This window comes from Gossypium hirsutum, chromosome A11 (assembly GCF_007990345.1).
Source record: "Gossypium hirsutum isolate 1008001.06 chromosome A11, Gossypium_hirsutum_v2.1, whole genome shotgun sequence".
In the NCBI taxonomy this organism is placed as follows: domain Eukaryota; kingdom Viridiplantae; phylum Streptophyta; class Magnoliopsida; order Malvales; family Malvaceae; genus Gossypium; species Gossypium hirsutum.
The window spans coordinates 61017171-61031770 of NC_053434.1; the positions used below are offsets into that span (position 1 = coordinate 61017171).

The 14600-nt window shown below is 33.3% G+C and overlaps 1 long non-coding RNA gene across 1 annotated transcript; it reads left to right on the forward strand.

The window, feature by feature from the left end:
• Positions 1 to 3807: 3807 nt before the first annotated feature.
• LOC121209906 (uncharacterized) lies at positions 3808 to 7178 on the forward strand. Its single transcript, XR_005905086.1, has 4 exons — positions 3808 to 4238; positions 4491 to 4555; positions 5538 to 5603; positions 6746 to 7178. It is a non-coding gene; the product is annotated as an uncharacterized lncRNA (long non-coding RNA).
• Positions 7179 to 14600: the final 7422 nt, after the last annotated feature.

Here is a 14600-nt window from a genome sequence, read left to right on the forward strand (position 1 = left end):
GTTGTTTATTTCACAACCATAACTCATATTCTTCCATAAAATTTCAAAAATCAACATGTCTACTATCATGGAAAAACCCTATCCTTTTAACCATTTTGCAAAATAGTCCCTTTGTTAGAAAGCTCATGCTAAAAAGATCTCAAAAGTATAAAAATATTCAAGAAAAGCCCTCAAAATCACTTACTTGCAAAGACTTTAAGTTGATGAAAATTTTCAAGCTTCCATGGCCAGTTTCTTGGAGGAAAAATCAGTGGAGAAGAAAAAGCAAAACAAAAAAGATGATAGCCTTTTTCTTAGGTTTTATTTTAATCAATTTAGGCTACCTAACTTTGACTTTCTCATCCCTTTTTGTCCTTATGGCTGGCCACCTCTATTTTAAGGGTCTATTTGCCTTTTAAAGACCCCCAATTTTGGTTTTCTAGCTATTTGACACCGTTAGCTATCAAAATAGGACTTTTGCATTTTATGCAATTTAGTCCTTTTTCACAATTAAGCATTTAATCGCTAAAATTAATTCACCAAAATTTTCATGACTCGTAGAATCATGCTACAACACATAAAATAATTTCAAAATAATTTCTCTGACTCTAGATTTGTGGTCTCAAAACCACTATTCCGATTAGGGCCAAAATCAGACTGTTACAATGATCTAGTCTTTTCCTTACAAGTTCCACTTTGGTAAGCAGACGTTAATTTAAAGCAAGCCAAATAAAGAACCTAACTCGTTGAGGACCTTAGAATTTCAAAGGGATGTGCCAAATCGGTTCTTTCAGATTCCAGACCCTTTTCAAAGCTTTTCATAGGAATTTTTAAGAGAAAAGGAACCTGTCGAGGTACCTCTCCAAATGATTGTGTCAACCCCTGGTGCTTGGTGAGATAAAGGAATCCCTACAATCTTTCGGATCACCTCCTGTAGGAGCCAAAGACTGAAGAGTTTTAAGTTCTAATCACCATCCTCTGTCACCATTTCACTTAAAAGAAAATCCTTATCCGAAGTGCATCGTCCAGGAACCATATTAACCAACGACCTCAATTTCAGGATCCATGGATTACACCAACATCTAATGTTAGTACCATCCCCTACTGACCAAAACAAATTCTCTCGAATAAGTGGCCAAGCTTTAGAAAAGGTTGTCTATAAGAAAGAACCTCTTCCCCATGACAAAGTTTCTAGTATTCTCAGTGAAATCCCATACTTGGACCTTAAAACCTGCACCCAAAGGGCTTTAGAATCAGATAGAACATTGTAGCCCAATTTCATCATAAAAGAAATATTATGGTTATGCAATTTTCAAAAACCCAAACCACATGATCCCGAGGCTGACAAATGGTATCCTAGCTTACTAAGGCCAATTTTTTCTCACCATTAGAAGATCCCCGGATGAACTATCTAGCCATTTGTTTTATTTCCTCGCAGAGCCCTTTTGGTAATAATCATTGATTGCATGCAATAGCTAAGAATCACTATCAAGATCGATCGGGCCAAAGTGACCCTTCTGAAAAGTGATAACTTTCTTGCGTCCCAACTTTTCAGTTTACTCTAGACCTTATCAACCACAAAACAAAAAGTACTATTAGTCACTCTTTTGTGAAAGAAAGGTACCCCCAAATATTTTCCAAGATTTTGAACATTGTAAAACCCAAGGATATGACTTAAGCAACCCGTAAACTCATCATCCACTCATTTTGAAAAATAAATATTTGTTTTAAATGCATTTGTAATGCATCAAAATAAAGTCCCATGCCGCAGTCAATACTCAAACTTATTACAGACCCAGAATATCAAAATAATATTTAATTACTTTAATTTAAAAAGACTTCTGGGAAACTCCTCCAAGTCCCGTCATCAAATCCTAACCTTGAGGTTATCTGTAAAATCAGAAACTAAAGGGGGTGAGCTATAAAGCTCAGTGTGAGATTAATGTAAACACAATCATATACATATAAACATATACATTATACAATCATAATAATCATATCAATTTCATATAACTTAATATTTCACACTTATACTATGCATGATCATGCTAATGCACATGTCGTAAAATGATGTAGGTTTTATGAAAACATCCTACCCATCTCTGCTACACACCATCGAGTTCCCCAGAACACGTCCATCCAACACACCAAATTGTGAATAGTGTCACCAAAATCGCAGATTAACTACCAATAATCAATATCGTGGACAAGCCGCCAAAATCACAGATATACTACCACATAATCAAAACTGTGAACGATGTCACGTTAATGCAAATAAACTACCACATATTTCCACCTTTTACATATCCCACCCCATGCATGTGATATGGCCAAAATAACTCAAATCATATAGGCATGTTTAACATGCAAATCTCATATGTACACATGGTACCAAAATTTCACAATTTATTTTCATGTGAACATTACGTATATCATATAATCAAATAACATGAGAATGAGATGTATATATTTTTCAAATTAATAATAAGTATCAATATCACACAGCATGCTTTTCACAACATATACAGTTTTGGGAAATACTTACTTGACAAAATCCATATTGATGGTTTATCTCTCTTTATGGATACATAAAGTATCCTTATCAATAACATTATTTAAATAACAACATTTTTATAAATATAAAAAAATACTTAATTTAGTTTAGTGTTAAAAAATACACCTGATCGTAGATCCAATGTGCAACAAATCTTTAAAAATGCCCACACGTGGATCTAACAATTAGATTACCTATTCAATCAACAATAGTGATCTTACGTTAATAATGATTGTTAATAAGGTTGATACAATAATGGTTTTGACTTTTCCATTATCACTTACCTTTAAAATAATCTCCTGAATAAGCGATTTAAATCCCAACGTTTAGTGGTCTCTCGGGTTGATGTCAATCCGCCCTTCAACAATACATGACATAAGAGATGTTAATACACGAAGAAAATAATTTATTAAGGCTTTCTAAAGTATTCGACCAAGGAAAGAAAAATAAGGAGAAGAAAAATATTTCTTCACAACCCTTACTCTTATACATACTATGTTGAAATGGAAGGTCCGACGGATCCTAACGATTAAAAATCATAGGGGAAAGAATGATCTAAAAGGAGGATTATTCGAAAATAAGCCCAAGAAAAATAGAGTTTAGAATTAGGTATTTAAAAAAATATTTAGTGCAGAATTTTTGATTATATAAAAATAATAATGAACATTCGAAATAAAGAAGAAAAAAGAATGGATGTTTATCGCTTACGGTAGTTTTATAGTGGCGACAACGGTGGTGGTCTGACAACAAAGAAAAAACAATATGAGTTTGGCCACTTACTTAAAAGAAGAGAATGGAGGAGAGAGAAAAACAAGAAAAAAAAGAGTTGCACGGTGGTCCATGATGGTTGCCGTGATGGTGGAGGGTGGCATTAAGGGCAGCGATGGAACAAAAAGAAGAAGAGAAGGGGAGGATGGGTGATGAAGTGGTGGTGTCACGCCCTTGATTTTATTTATTTATGTGCGGTAGTTTATGTCACAAGGGAATTAATGGTCTAACGGTTAAGTGTGTTAGTTGTTTCCATAATGTCTAAAGTTCAAGCCCTATAATTACATCTTTTAATTAATATTTTTGACAATTTTGAGCTAGTGTGAACACTTTTACCATCCAACACATATTGCCATTCAAGGGAAGATTCTATCATTAATTACAAGGTCAACCTTCCCAAAGTTCTCCCCATTTCACTCTCACGATCCACTTTTGGTGCCATTGTCCCCTCAACTTGCCAAAACTTGTCTCTCACCTTACCTCGGTCGGCTATTGAACCTAGACACTCCCTATTTCATTTTTATTTTCTTCCATTTTCTCTCCTCTCCTTTACCTAAACCACCACATTGCTCATCCATTCTTCTCTCATTTTCTTTATTTTTACCACCTTAAAAGTCCCTTTTCTCCCATTTCTATTCCACTCCACCACTATGCAAGACCATCACATCTCCACCACACCACCACTTCTCCTCTGTTACTGCTATCGTCGTTGCGCTGTCACACCGTCGGCCACCACCAAAATTCTCTATTTTTATTCATTTCTTCTCCACTTTTAGAAAGTCATCTCCATAATCCCCTAGTTCTAATTTTTATTTATTAAAAGATCACTTCTTATCTTATCTTTCTAACTCATTATTCTGTGCGTTTTAGTGCTAAATCCTCATTTTTAGTCAGCTTTTTGGGAAATATTATCGAGCCTTTTTTGTTCCGTTATTTTGTAAGTATTGAAGATCCTTTGGTTCATTACTTTCTTTCATATTATTATTTCAATTAGGATTTTACTAACACTTTGTTTATCGTACTTTCATGAAGTGCCATTGAAAAATCCCAAAATCGAATTCCATTTGTAAAATTGTGCGATTTGAGGATCAATTGCATAAGTCTCACTAAATCACAATTGTTTTTAATAAAGGGTTGTTTATTTATTTATTAAAGCCGTACTAACACGAGTATTTGGTCAAAACCGTAGTGACTCAAGAATTGAACTCTCCCCTGTCGAAGTGGAATCAGGATTTGTGCAATTGGATTTACAAGGTGTGGGGATTTACTTTTAGTAACGATGGTTGATGATAATATTGATAAAAATAATTTAATCAATAATAAAATATTATTGTTAATATTATTCTTGAATAGAGAAATATTGGATGAACACAAAAGTGTTCTTAATTATTGAATTAAGATTCAATAAAAGAGGATACCAAGTAAGTTCCCGAAACTTCATATCTGTGATAATGATTGTGATTTGGAAATTTTTGTAAAATATGTAATCATGTGATTTCCGTTACTTATGACATGTGATTTAAGGCTATTGGATTATGTATGCGCAAATGATGTGAAAATATGATTATCGATGCTCTGATTTGCATGAAAAATATGTTACTATTTTGATATTCTGATTAGCATGTTAAGCATGTCATATTTCTAGTTCTGATTTGCATGTTAACCATGCCATTGCAATAAAATATATACGAGATCTGATCCGCATGTTAAGCATCTCATATTCCGATATTGTAATTGTTATGTAAAGCATGCGTACTAAAAATATGTTCTATTTGCCTTATCACATGCATGGGGTTGGGAAAATATGTACGGAGGAAGTATCTAAAATCAAATCTGCATTATCTGGTGGCTTGTCCACAATATTCTATATCTGGCAAAAAATATGCAATATCTGCCGGTTCGACCATATTATTATGTTTTTGGCAGCTCGACTGCACTATATGGTGGCTACTCCACATTATTATTGTGTTATTGGATGGATGAGTTCTGGGGAACTCTTTATGGTGTGTAGCAGAGTTGGGTAGGATCTATTTTCTAAAAATCTCCATAGTAATCTGAAAAGCGTTGCATTGACATCATCATTGTGCATTCTGACATTTCTGATTTTGTGAAGGAATATTTGGCATGTTATGATTTGTTTAAATTGATGTTGTTATGAGTTAAATTCAGTTATTGTTATTATTGGTAACACATACAAGGCTTTTTAAGTTCACCCCTTTAAATTCTGATTTTTCAGATATTTGAGGTTAGGATGGGCTCAGCTATGGAAGCGCCCTTGGTCATTTTTCAAAAAACTTTATTGGTATTTGATATTCTGAGATTTCTTTTATTACTTTGGATTTGGAATTTTCTTTTTTTGGACTTTGGATTGGTATTTTTCTACATGATTTATGTTTTAAAAACTATCATATAAAGGATTTGTTAAATTAACAACTTAATATGGATTTTATATAAAATAAAAAAACCTTAGTAATGATGTTTTCAAAAATTAAATACTAAGTTTCCATTACACGGCACAATCTGCAAATGAAAATGATATTTTACAAGATGTATATTAATCAGTGTTTTCAAAATGAAAAAAGAGTTGAGTTTTAGATATAGAAATTTATCCGTTGTGATGTTTTAATTTAATTACGACGTTTTCCTAAAACAATCTCAATACTTGAGTTTTTTTTCTAAAGTTAAAAGATATCAACTAAATTTTGTTTTTCTTAAAACAAGACTCAAAGATGTTTTGCGAAGGCAGTTTTTAAAAGAGAAAAACTTCTACATATTTTTCTGCGCTATTGTCATAACCAATGTGATCTTTGGGATTTGGTCATAACGTCTATACTGGATTCAGAGGATTACATTTAGTGGTATCAGAGCTCGGTTTAAAAAATTAGACTCTGGTTTATTTTAAAAAATTATATGCATATTCATGAAAAAGGGTATTTTGGAAAAATCTATATTTTAGTTAAAATTTTTTATTTTATTCTGAAAATACCGAGACTCCGAAGTTGGCCTAGATAAGTACTTCTGCCTTACTAAGGGCCCGTTCAACTATGCTTTTGAGAAGGACTTTTCGCTTAAAAAATAGTTTTCACTCCAAAGCATTGCTAAACAAACACTAGTTGAGTGAAACTTTTAACTTAAAAAAGTGCATTACTTCAAATGGAAAAGCTAAAAAAATTAGCTTTTCCTAAGCCAAAAGTGTTTTTGGCTGGCTATTTACATTTTTATCCTCCATTTGTCTTCTCCCAAAACACAGTAAAGTCCCAATTTTTTCTTCATTTTCTTTTTGAAAGTTTTTTTTCTTTGGTTCTCTTCTATTTTATTTTCTTCAATTCTTCCATTTTCTTCAAGGTTGTTGCTGTTTCTCTCTCTTTTTCTTTCTACTCCCCTAATATCATATTCTCATTTTAACTCTTAATTTAATTTTTTTTGTTTTTCTTTCCATTTCAGGTTGTTCCTTTTTAATTTTTCCATCAGTGATCTTCTTTGCTTTTGCGACTGTTTTAGTTGTTCTCTTCTTCTCTTTAATGGTTCATTATGCTTAGTTTAGTTATTTTATGTTATTGTTTTGGCTTGAGAAAGGATCATGTTTTTTAGCTCTTGATATTGGATTGGAATAGTTCTGTAACACCCCTTACCCGTGTCCAACACCGGGATAGATACAGGGCATTATTGGACTAAAACGTAGACATACACAGAACCGAGCCATAAAATTTCTTTTGAATACAAACTGTACATAAATATGCAACTCATCCCTAATACGAGCCTAGAAGGCCCAAAGCGTACATCGGGGGTGGTTCGGGACTAAATCATGAACTTTAGAAAATTTTTCTTAAAACCAGGTCGTACGCCTGTGTGGACACAAGGACACGCCCGTGTCTCCAGGCCGTGTAACTCTCTGTTTATGACGTCAACATCAATTTAAGATCATACAGCCAAGTCACACACCTGTGTGCTAGGCCGTGTGGCGGATTTAATTTTTGTATTTAAGGTGTAGACTTCACACGGCCTGGGCACACGCCTATGTTCTGAGGCAGTGTCCTCCACACGGCTGAGACACACGGCTGTATCTCTTCCCGTGTGTTTACGACCATGCATACTGACTTGTAAAAATAGGGTGTAGGGGACACACGGCTGGACGACATGCCTATAGGGCTGACCGTGTGTCACACATGGCCTAGACATATTCCCGTGTGGACAACTTTGAGGCTGTTTTCTAAGCCTCTTGTTGCCCTTAACAAACCTTACACACACTCATATGTCAATGGTGATAATCATGGCAAAAATGGGTTACTTAAACATCCATAGCTTTAACTCATCCATGATAAATTCATATCAAGTATACCTAATTGGGACTCCATGACTTGTTAAGTTCATTCAATACATTTCTTTACCTTTATCAATATGGTGACCGAGCCAACTGACAACATTTATCCATCAAGCATAAATTCAACATTTTATCAACCATTATTTACAACCAATTTGCCACACACCACAAAAGTAATAAAACATCTCATGCATGTATCAATATTTAGGGATTTAAACCCAATAATCAATATGAGCCATATTTCATGGCCATATACAAAATGAAATAATATACCAAATAGAATGATCACTTTGGCTAACAAATATGACATATATAAAAAAATAGTAAGTCCTCTATACATGCCATACTTAAATGTAATAAACCAATTATACCGCAAAAGATTTATTGATAGTGTGACTCGAGCTCCGACGTTCACGATCCCCGAGCTAACTTGGTGATCCTAAAAGAAAAAGAAAAAGAGAGGGAGGTAAGCATATAACTTAGTAAGTCGTGTGCGAATAATAAACAACATAGGTCATGAAACTCATGGAATAAACATGCTATCAATTACCACCACATTATCATATTACAGATAATGAACATATTGAGAATTGATAATAAATGCCTTTGAACATCATGCTTATCTTAATCTTTCATACCCATACCAAATTTCCCAACATGGATCGAGTCTAATACTCATGAGGTTTATGTACATACCTGTACCATACATTTTTACTCATTCTATCCCACTTCTTAATCATAGTCTTGAATGGCCCGTTGAATTACCCAGAATACTAAAGGATGTTCGGAATCATCATACACCATATAGAATGCCAAAGCCATGTCCTCGACATGGTCTTACATGGGTCTACATATTGATGCCATATCCCAAATATGGTCTTATACGAAGTCTCATGTTGGTGCCAATGCCATGTCCCAGACGTGATCTTACACGAGACCTCATATTGATGCCATGTCCCAAACATGTTCTTACACGAAATCTCATATCAACGTCATATCCTAGGTTTGGTCTTACATGAAATCACATACAATGCCGATGCCATATCCCAAATATGGTCTTACACTAGCCCACATATCAACGCCAATGCCATGTGCCTGACATGGTCTTACACGGGATCTCATTAATCATGTTGTTATGATATCCGAATCCTAAGCATTCCTCAGGGTCACCCGGTGATAAACGCCAAATTATACATAGTTTTACCCCAAATACTTAGCATATTTATGGATGTTTACTACTAGATTTGTGGATTTTGGTGCTCTTAATCTGGTTATTTCATGTTTTGTACTCAGGAGAGCACCGAGAGTCAAAAGGAGCCAAAAACGAGCTAAAAAGGGACAAAACGGACCAAATCGAGAAGATCATATGGCCTAAGCCCTGCTACACGGGCATCTCACACACCCGTGGCCTTTGTGGGTGTCGACTAAGGTTTACACGATTCACACAGCCTGGCTATTAAGCCCACACAGCCGTGGCAATTTAACGGATCGAACTCGGCCTGGAAATCACGTCACTCGGCCGTGGCACACGAGCGTGTCCCTTTTTCAAAGAGTTGTATTTTGCACGAAAAAGGGTGCTTAGGGAGGAAGAAAGCCAATCCAAAGCCTATATAAACACCCTAAGTATGACCTAGAGAGGGGGGCCTCTTCCAGAACTTTTCTGTAATACAGAACCGCACGCCAGGAATTACTTGAAGGAAGCTAGACGATCCATCCCAAAGGTCGGAGCTACTCCAAGACTGAAGATCTCTCTCAGAATTCTTTCAGGGGTTTTAGAGTTTTCTTCATGTTTTGTTATTTTTATACTTTTGAGATGTACTCTTATTTTATTATGAACTAAACCCTTTAGATACCTAAGGGGGATAAAACCTATGATGGATCTTGTTATTATTATCTGAACTGTATGATAAATACTTGATTTGTTCTTAATTATGTGTTCTTAATGCTTAAGTTAATATTCCAGGTATTAATTCATGATTTGATGTGCTTATGCAAAGGAGGAATAAACCTTGCCTAAGAGTAGATTTGGCATAATTAAGCGGAGCTGATCGAACGCCTAAAAATAGGGTTAAGAGATTTTACCAGATTAGGGTGAAACCTAATATGGGAGTCCTTAGAGTGATTTACTGCTTCCCTAGGGGTTTTAATTAAGAAAGAAATTTTGATTAATTCAACTGAGGGTTAGACGTTATTAGTCTCGAAAGGGATAATAACATAGGTTAGGGAATCTCACGGATCAAGTCAAGTGAATAAATTGTCTGGTTTAGAGTCAGATAACAAGTGAAATCTAGGTGGATTCCTCATTGGGTGTCGTCTTTATGAATTGCTTTTCTTCAAGTCTTTTTCCAAATTTTTTCTTTGCTTTAATTAAATTAGTTAATTAGTTTAGATAATTAGTTTAATAAACAAACCCTTTTATTTCTAGGTTAGATAATAAAAAGATAGTTATTACTAGTACTTTTGGTTCCCTTGGGTATGATATCCCGGTCTTGCCATTACTATACTATTATTTGATAGGTGCGCTTGCCTTTTCGTCGTGATAATAGTTAGTCTAGGTTTGATCTTCATTATAAATATTTATTACTTGTTATGAATCACGCGATCACACGGGGCTTCCGAGATATAAAGCTATCACCAAACTTTCATTAAATCGTCACAAGCCAATTTCATTAGGGCATACATACATATATCATAGAATATCAATTATTAAATGCATAATAATGGAACTGTTGAATTACTTACACACAACTTACCTCGGTGCAAAATGTGACAAATTTGCATTTAATCCACAACCTTGCCTTTTCCTCGGTTAAGGTCTATTCCTCGCCCCTCTTGATCTAGAATAGCACATTTAACTTGTTTAATACATGCACTATTCAATTTAGTCCAAAAATACACTATAGAAAAATTACAATTTTGCCCTTAAAGTTTCACAAAATTATGAAATTACCCCTAGGCTCGTAAAATGAAAAGTACCCCATTTTTCTCATTATTCAAGCCTAGCCAAATCTTTTCTCACTTATGCCAACCCACATTTTTCATTTATTCACACATTTACACAGTTTTTACAACTTTTATAATTAAGTCCTTTTTATCAATTTCACCAAAAACCACCTAGTTAAAGTTGTTTATCGCACATCAAACTTCCATATTCTTCCATTAGACATCAAAGCACAAGCATGTCATTCATGGGTATATTTTTGAACATGAGCCCTAGCAAAAATTAAAGGTAGAAATAGCTAAATCAAGCTACGAGGATTTCAAAAAATATAAAGAACATTAAAAACGGGGCTAGGATGCACTTACTTTTGAGCTTGAAAGATGAAAGAAACCCTAGCTATGGATTCTTAAAAATTTAAGCCAAGGAGGATAAAGATGGAAAAAACTTTTGAGTATTTTTCCCTTTTAATTCTTTTAATAACCAATGGACCAAAATGCCCTTCCATTGAAACCTTGAGATTTTATCCCTTCCATGTCCATTTTTGTCCATAATGACATATAATGGTATAATTACTAAATAAGGACTTCAAATTTCAAATCCCATCACATTTAGGCCCCATAAATAAACTAGAACACATGTTTTTCACTTATTTCAATTTAGTCCTAATAACTCAATTGGACACCTTATCGGTAAAATTTCTCGTTGATATTTTCACACAGTTATTAAATCACCTAGTAGACCTTAAAAATTCATCAATAGGAATATTTCTACCTCAGATTTGTGGTTTTGAAATCACTTTTCCGTTTAGGCCCTAATTTGGGATGTTACAATTTTAATCTCTAGTTTATGATGAAACAAGAAAAAAAATCTTATAGAAATTGATCGTTTGATTTTTTTAACAAGATAGAGCTCATTTCTTTTTTTTTTTCCAAATTTTCTTGTGACAAACTTTTTCCTTCATAGGGTAATGATGATGGTGAAGGGTTTTTATTTTTATTTTTTATCTTTGTTGTTTTTCACTTCCATTCCTTATTCTCTGAGTTTATATGAAGATTGATTTACATAAGTTTGTTATTCTTAATTGATGTTGGTTTCATTGCTCTATATTTAGATTGTTAAGTAGTTTCATTAAGTGAGTTTGTATCTTGTTAACTTTTGGCATTAACTTAGTGAAACACTTTAAGCATAGAAGTATATCTACATATTGACCTATTGGTGGCTGGATTTAGATTTCTAGGCTGTGGTGTATAAATTTTTAAATCATTAGGCTCCTTTTGAGAGATTATCTACTTTGTTCTAGTCCTATAATGAATATCTTTTATTTTGTCCCCTTACTCTTGCCAATTTTCAAGAAAATGAATTGTAATTTTTATACCACATAAATCAGCTGTGGCGTTTTGTTACCCAAATCAGTTGTCAAGTTTGAGAGGTACTTGATGTTGGATACGAGATAGGGTTCGAATCTCAGACGAACATAATTCGACAGAAAAAAATTGATATCCCATAAACTACCAAGGATCTCATGCAGCAATACATACACATCAAAAAGGGAATAAGAAAAGTTACCTTGTTTTGTATAAGACAAGATGGGTAATGTCTCACTAATATAACCTAATGTACTCCTACTTTGGTAGAACCCATATTAAAGTGATAAAAGTCTTGACAAGTATTGTAAAATGGATGACATATAAGCTTAAAATTTTATGTGAGAGATTTTTGTTGATTTTAATATTTAGTATATATGTCTTAACAAAATATGAGTATCACATACTAATTGATATCATCCAAGGCATTCCATACTCATAGCATCACATATATGCATTAAAATAAATGTGACATAGTATGCCTTAATCTAAATTGATCTTTATAATAGAATATGAAAATAAAAAGTTAACCCAACGTAATAATCATCTCCATGGCATCGCCTTGACCACCAACTAGTGTATAGCCATCTAGCTCCTCCATCATCATGGTCGGATGGCATGACTCCAAAGGGGCTTACAATGTCTTCTTATTATATTATAATAAAATTTACTTCTACTAGAGAAATAAAATTACAATAAAACAAAATGACACGCAGGCCGTATTTAAAAATTACAACCCCTTATAAAATAATAACAAAATAATGTCATTCACATAAACCTAAAAGGTCATACTATGCACCAAGTGATAGGCAACACTACATAGAACAACATCATGCGATTCAAACATAGCGCAAACACGATAAATACGTAAAGCAAGATGGTTTGATACCATTGTTGGGATACGGGATAGTGTTCAAATCTCATATGAACATAACGTGGCGGGAAAAAATTGATATCCCATAAGCTACCAAGGATCTCACGCAATACGTAAAAATCAAAAAGGGAATAACGAAAATTAACTTCGTTAAATTTCCATATACTAACACTTGATTTGAATCAGATTTCTCAAGGAGCTGCCTTGTTGGAAGACGACCATCCTCTAGAAGTATCCACACTCGAACAAACAACAAATGGTTGAATAGAATGCTAGTTCCAACTTTGTTTTCTCAAAATATTTTTGATTTATTCTCTCAAACGACTGATATCCAAAAACTTGTGTTACTGTAGAAATGTACATATATCACATATATAGGGTTGGGTAAATTGGATTTCAGGTTGTATAAATATTTAAAACTCTTTTAAATAATTTAGAATCTCTTTCCTTTTCTGATAAAGAATATCAAAATTTATCTTGAATTTTAAAAAGTCTTTTATATAATAATTTAAATTCTATTAATTATCTTTTATTTAAAACTCTTTTAAATAATAATTAAATTATGTTTTAATTATTATTTATCTAAAACTCTTTTAAATAATAATTAAATTCTATTTCCTTATCTGATAAGGAATATATCAAATTCCTTTTTTATCTCATTTACTATTATTTTCGAATTTAACAGGGAATAATAACAAATTTACTATTTGTTATCATTTTGACTACGAATTTAAATTTCCAAAATTAAATTCGAAGCAAAATAATAACTAATTATTACTCATAATTTAAAATAATATTATCAGTTTAAATTACTTAAAAAAGAGTGATAAACTTAACCATTCTTGTTCATTCTTAATGTGGGACCCTATAGGTTCAATTAACGTTGGTAGTAGCCTAAATCATATTTGGTCCTACAAGTCATAAGTGGCTTCTAGCAAGACATTACGACTACAAAAGTTAAATGAAAGCTCATGATTCGAGACAACCTAAATATAGCTCATGACATAATCCTTTTGTCTCATGATATCTAGATAGAGTATAAGGCATGGATAAATCCAACCTTATATCGTTCTATCTTTAATTTCTCGATACCCAATTAGACTGGAAAAATGAATGGCATTGATCTCCATCAGTTTATTTGAGCACGACCATGCATTTTTCAGCCTCATTCATTGAGGGGCCCAATATAAGAGGGACAAATTCCATCTTAATCACTCACATCTCATTACATGATTCTAATTATGTTCAAGCATAACTTTTATAATTGTCCGATTGAAGACAACGTTTGATTATGTCAAAACATAAAATTCCTCTTGTTGAAAGCTGTAGTGATTTCAGGTCTAAGGATTTAATGACACAATTGTTTAGAGATATAATTTATGACCTTGATCCATGTATTAATCTCAAATTGAGTCGGTCCAATATTCATTCTCAACAAATACATATGAATATGATTTGTTTCTCAAACACATATTCATCATATGAATATCTATCATATTCCATACTGATCTTAATTCATTGTTTGTCCCACAATAATTGTAATATCTTGATTTTGGGCCTAGTCGGAATAGTGGTTTCGTGACCACAAAATTCGAGATAGAAATAATTATTTTATGATTATTTTTAGGTCTATGATATGATTGCATGATTGTGTGAAAATTTCGTGAAGAAATTTTATGCATAAAGTGCTTAAATTGAAATTAGGGACTAAATCGAATAATTTGCAAAACTTGCATTCTAGAAGTTTCTAGTATGAAATTGTTTTGAAATATTAATTAGGAGGTCTTAAATAGCAATTT